This window comes from Tasmannia lanceolata, unplaced genomic scaffold (genome assembly GCF_043159265.1).
Source record: "Tasmannia lanceolata isolate RefF3 unplaced genomic scaffold, GAP_Taslan_0.1 ptg000011l, whole genome shotgun sequence".
Classification (NCBI taxonomy): domain Eukaryota; kingdom Viridiplantae; phylum Streptophyta; class Magnoliopsida; order Canellales; family Winteraceae; genus Tasmannia; species Tasmannia lanceolata.
Window position 1 is genome coordinate 3,102,350 of NW_027518688.1, and position 6,717 is coordinate 3,109,066.

Genomic DNA, 6,717 nt, shown 5'->3' on the forward strand with positions numbered 1-6,717 from the left:
GTCATGACAGGATAGTTTAGATTCAGAGACTACATTCATAATCGTATCTCAATTGCAATTGATCCTTGACAATTTGAGTATTTAAATTATAGTATGTTATTGGCTCCGAGGTCCACTATCCAAGAAAATCCTGAGAAACATGTCAGGCAATAACATACTATAACTTAAGTATTAAATTTCGCAAAGGAAGAGCGCACTATTCCCTTCCATGGATATAACTCAAGGCTGAAACTTGCTAATATTAGAGCCTTTGGTATTCCTTAGATTTTAGGAGTCGGAAACCTTTAAAAATCTGAAATAATTATCTTCAACAAATTGAATCGATTTACCCCATGTCTTTCGGAACCGTTGGATTGCGGTCTCCATCGTAGGAACCTTTAGAGCCCCTTTTAGGAACACTTATGTTATGTCGTGTTCTAGGTTTTAGGGTGTCCGAGAGTTAGGGAGTTCAGCCTCATCACGACCAATTGCAATTATTAGCAATTGAGTCATAGATATAGTTACACTAGTTACCTCTTTTTCCCATAGGACAAGCCTAGTTACCTAGGATGTTGGTTAACCTGCATTAGTCTAAGGGACATCTTGCACTTAGATATGACCATATAGCATCTTAGATGAAGTCTTAGGATAATAAAATCTTAAACTTGAATTAAATAATTTCTCTTAAACTGTTAAAATAGTCAATCCAGTCTAGATCGGTGTCCTAGATGAGTTAGGCATAAGTAGCTTAGTTCAGGTGTACCGAACTACGATCGACTATGATTCCAGTGAGGCTGGGATATGTAGGCAACTTGGATACTTGAGTGGCATACCAAGCCCGAATCGGCTCCACACATAAGTGGTGGGGTTTTGTATGTTAATCCTTAAATTAAACGTAATTAAATCACTTAGAACTTTCCATGAAATTAGAATTTTAGGAGAATTTTCACTTAGATTGAATTCAAACAAATTAAGAAAATCAAGATACACATTTAGGAATTACATTAAAATCAGATTTTAGGATGCATGTCACGTAGTTCGCACTTCAATAGAGTTAAATGAGCCATTTAAAAGAAATTCAAGAGAGTTAACTTTTGGAATCGAAGATCGGATTATCGGGCGAGGATGGTGCATGTGGTGGTAACTCCCCATACCTTCCATTCTTGTAATCAGGTAACGAGTCTAGATTTCTGGTTATTTATGGGTCCTAGATCCCTCATCTAGGTGGCGACTCTGTCATTCTCTTTTGTGTGAAATTTGGATTCTTTTAGTGATCCCGAGTTCACGGAAAGGATGAATTAAGTCACACCTTGCTAGGCTCGGCGGCTTACCCCTGCCCTTGTGGGTACTGGGTTGCACGTTGGTTTGCACCCTATAGCTTGGTTGTTGCCGGCTTGGTTGGGTACTCAATAAAAAAAAAAGGCACACGTCAATCGCGTGGGTACGAGAGACCAAGAGAGAGTACGGCGCCTCGCGCGCCCATTCCCCTCTCGCGGGATCGGGTCTCACAATGAGTAGATCAAGCTGGGTAATTCCTTGATTTCTTCTTCAAAGAGGTATTTATTTATGTTTAATTAACTTAATTAACTAATCTAGACTCTAGGATCTTGGGTAAAAGCAAGATAAAAGAGAATTTTTTTTAATTCTATGCGATTTTTGTTCTGCTACGCATAGCGATCTTGCGGGAAGGGGATAACCTTCCTTCAAGTGGTATCAGAGCAACTAAGGCTCAGATTAGTGAATTAAATTAACCAAAGATAGATCATGCGGTATATCCGCTGTGAGTCCGGACGTTCTATCCCGGCTATCCGAGGTTGTTAGTCCGTAGTGTTAATTAATCAATATATGGAATACTGTGTAAAGATCTGTAATTTTGATATACTTAATGTGATTTTTGATTTGATCAACCTTTATGGTTAAAAAGTAGACTCGAATACGAGTCCAACGTATCAAGAATCATCAAAATTCGATGAGCGGATTGGGAGATATGATTTTTACAAGTTAGGAAAAAAGTGCAGTCTTTTGCTGATTTTTATTTCAGGAATTACATGTTTTATTTCAGAATGGCTCCAAATTTGTGAGAAAAATTTATAGCCCAAGATAAAAAATTATTTGATTTAATTTCAGTTTGAGTTGATCTCTATTGATGAAAAATTGGGCAAAAAGGATTACTCGACCTCTATCCATGCATTAGATGCCTATGGATAATATTTGTGGATGTTTGTTATTTATTTTTATGGTTTGATATTCCTGGAATGTAGCAATTCAAAGTCCGTAATGTATAATTAACGATTTTATTGGTTTATGTACTCCCTCTCGACAGTTGTGGGGACAACTGGTTTCCTATGGAGAATTTCTTTTAATGTACATATTATTTAGGCTAGTGTAGGACACTAGGGTAGTTTATTTTCTTTTTACATCAGAAGTAATGAAGAAAGAAAATTGCTCTTGAGGTGGTCAACGAAGAATCAAAGAACTTGGACATGGCGATGCTTCATGAAGGCTATAAATGATGGCGGACCTCGATTTTATCGATTCAATGGAGGGCGGACCCATTATTCATGAATCCTTTTGATCTAAGATACTTCATATGATGAAGTATATCAGTGCCAATACTATTGAAAAATTGCCTTGAGGTCGGCGGATTTTTTCTATTGCAAATAGCTAATGGTTGCCCAAATTTCACCCTTAATTTTGGTAATATGGAATTATGGGGATTTACTAACTCTAAAATGGTTAGATAATTATAAAAAGATTAGTGGGAGACTCCCTATAAATCCAAGATGCCAAAATTAAGCTTATGGATGTGGTTGGTCTACTTTTTTGTGGTTTGGATGTGTGATGGATGATTGCCTTTTCCTTTCCTTATGTATGTATTTTCATTGGATGGTTTGTTTTAGATGCATGCATAGGAATACGTTTTTCCCACTTAAAAGAAACCCTTTTTATAAAATATTAAGTTGTAAATGGGGATTTAAATCGAAAGGATTAATCTCCATGGCCTTCCATAGCCAACTATTGGTTGGCTAGTTTAGAGAACAAGACGATCATATGCCAAAGCAGAAGCCAATCTTGATTTTCTATCTGAGTAACTAATAGATTCCTAGAAGGATAAGGAAATTTTGCAAAATACATTAGGCATATGCCAAAGCAGAATCTAGTATGTTTTGTAAAATGGTTCTGAGGCAATGGGTGTTAACTTAACCAAGCAAAGAGTGTCGATGCCCAAAGGATAGATACACTGCGATGCTTGGAGGCCAAAATCAAATCAGATATCATATTAATAATATGACGGATTAGATGAATCCACTCGTACTTAACAAAGTTGTTGTTAATGAGCATCCGATGCCCATTAGAGAAATCATGTTATTTCTCTTGATTTATGTGTTTGAGGGGCACATAAATGTGACAAACAATGGGCAGAACCATTACAGATCAAAAACCCAGATCTAATAATTACATGTCATGATAAATCTAAAATGGTTATTTTTGCTTATATTGTGCCTATTTCCTTTGCAATAGATATGGCATCCTTCAATCCATTAGCTAGGATTCTTGAGGACAACAAACTTACTGTGCCCAAATTACGTAGACTGGAAGAGGAACTTAACCCTAGTGCTCACAGCAACGAAAGTTCATTGGGTCTTGACTACTGAGGCACCTTAGTTGGCTATGTCAGGGACAGAGCCACAAAATGGCATGAAGATGACCAAATGCCTAAGTGCTATATCCTTGGATCGATGTCGAACGTATTGCAACAACAACATGTCGGAATGGCTTCATCCATGGATATTATGTACAATCTTAAGGAGATGTTTGGAAAATAAAATTGCAGTGCCAGACAAATAGCGATTAAGGGTCTGGTTTCCACAAAAATGGTGGAAGGAACCCCAGTTAGAGATCATATGTTGAAGATGATGGGCTATCTAAATGAGCTCGAAGTTTTGGTGGCCATGTTAGATGCTGAGTCGCAAATCGACATGGTGTTAGCATCCCTACTACCATCATTCAATGACTTTGTCATGAATTACCATATGAACAAACTGTCAACGACGTTGACAGAATTGTTGAATCACCTTCAATCTACTGAGGATCTTCAGAAAAGGAAAAAAAATCCTCTTTCTTAGTTGAAGCTAATGTAGTCTCAACTCCCAAACTGAAAGGTAAGGAAAAAAGAAAGGGTAAAGGCCAAGGTTCCAAGAAAAATATTTTCAAAGTCAAAAATAAGAAAACTTTCAAGAAGTCAACTAAATCCAATGATGGATGCTTCTACTGTGGAAAAGTTGGTCACTGGAAGCGTAATTGCAGGGATTACCAACCAAAAAGAGCAACAAGACTTTTGAAGGTATGTTGCAAATCTTTGTTGCAGAAACCAATTTGATTGGTCTACTTATTCCTGTTGTGTGGATATTGGTGCAACCTCACACGTATGCAATTTTTTGCAGGGGTTTAGGAAAAGCAGAAGGTTAACTAAGGGCGAACTCTACCTACAGGTTGGAACGGATGCAAAGGTTGCAATCCAAGCTGTGGGTGATCTACTACTAGCATTTTCAGGAGGATATTTACGTTTAAATAATTGTCTTTATGTACATTCCATTAGAAGGAATTTCATTTCAGTTTCTAAACTAATGATTGATGGTTATTCTGCAAGTTTTAATAAAAGTAGTGTTTTTATCAAACATGGTAATTCCTTGATCACAGAAGGTACATTAGTTGATGGATTATTTATAGTAAATGCTTTAGAAAATGTAAGTAACATTGAGGATATTCCTATCCAGAATATTCCAAACCTCAAAAGGGCAAGGAATACGATCAATCCTACACATCTGTGGCATCTTCGATGAGGCCATATTAACCTAGATAGGATTACAAGATTGGTAAAAGACGGTCCATTGGATTCTATCCAAGTGGAACCTTTTTCAACTTGTGAACCATGTCTTCAAGGTAAAATGACCAAAATTCCCTTCAAGGGCAAGAGTGGAAGATCCCAAGATTTGTTGGAGATTATACATAGTGATGTATGCAGTCTCGTTTCTCATCCAGCAAGAGGAGGGCTGATATACTTTGTGACTTTTACGAATGACCATTCAAGGTACGGATATTTGTACCTTATGCGACGTAAGTCTAGGACCTTTGAAAAGTTCAAAGAGTTCAAGAATGAAGTAGAGAATCAGTTAAATAAAAGAATAAAGACTCTTCGCTATGATAGAGGTGGAGAGTATCTCTCTGAAGAGTTTAGGAATTACTTAAAGAAAAATGGAATCATCTCTCAATGGACCCCACTTGCAACACCAGAATTAAATGGTGTTTCAGAACGTAGAAATATGACTTTGTTGGACATGATCCGGCCTATGATGAGTTTTGCAGAAGCAACTCTGTTTCTATGGGGATATGCCCTAGAAACGGCGCTCTATGTCTTAAATTGTGTCCCAACTAAATCAGTATCATCTACTCCATATGAGATATGGACAGGCAGAAAACCCTCATTGAATCATATGAGGATATGGGGGTGTTCCGCACATGTTAAAAAGATAGGTGCTGATAAGTTAGAGACAAGAACCGAAAGGTGTATTTTCATTGGATATCCTAAGAAAACAAAGGGTTATATATTCTATAACCTAAGCGAGCAAAACTGTTTTGTAAGTAGGAATGTGATATTTATGGAAGAAGGGTTATCCAAGATACTGTCAAGAGGGACAGGATTGCCTTGGAAGAGCAACTTGAAACTCCAATGGAAAGAGAAGACACTGGGCAAGAGCCCACTAAACCTATATAAACACTCCGACATAGTAGAAGGGTGATCACACAACCTGATAGATTAGTCTACTTGGATGAAAAATATGATATGATTTCAGATAAAAATGATAATTATCCCCTTAACTACAAAGAAGCGATGTTAGACATCGATGCGGGAAAATGGATGGAAGCTATGAAATCTGAAATGGACTCAATGTACACTAACAGGGTCTGGACTTTAGTTGATCCACCAGAGAGCATTAAGCCCATTGGCTGCAAATGGATCTTTAAGAGGAAGAAAGGCCCTAACGGTAAGGTAGAAACCACAAAGCACGGTTAGTGGCGAAGGGATATAGTCAAAAGGCTGGAATTGACTATGAGGAAACCTTCTCACCATTAGCCATGCTAAAGTCTATTAGGATTCTATTAGCTATCTCAGCACACTATGACTACGAGATATGGCAGATGGATGTCAAAACCGCTTACTTGAATGGAAACATTCAAGAGGATATCTATATGATCTAGCCAGAAGGTTTTGAAGCTGCCGGAGAAGAAAGTCAGAAAGTGTGCAAGTTATAAAGATCCATTTATGCATTAAAGCAAGCATCCCGTAGTTAGAATCTTCATTTCGATCAAGCAGTCAAAGAGTTCGCCTATAAACAAAACGTAGATGAAGCTTGTGTTTATAAAAAGGTCAGTGGGAGTGCTGTGACAGTTCTTGTTTTGTATGTAGATGACATTCTACTCACTGGGAATGATGCTGGAATGTTGTCTAATACAAAAGTATGGCTATCTAGTACCTTTGCTATGAAGGATTTGGGTGAAGCGTCTTATATTCTTGGCCTTAGATTATTTAGAGACCGTAAGAATATGATACTTGGACTACCACAGGAAGCTTACATAGGTAAGATATTGGCCAAGTATCATATGGCAGATTCCAAGAAAGGGATAATACCTTTTAGGCATGGAATCAAGCTCTCTAAGAAGATGTCTCCTAAGACA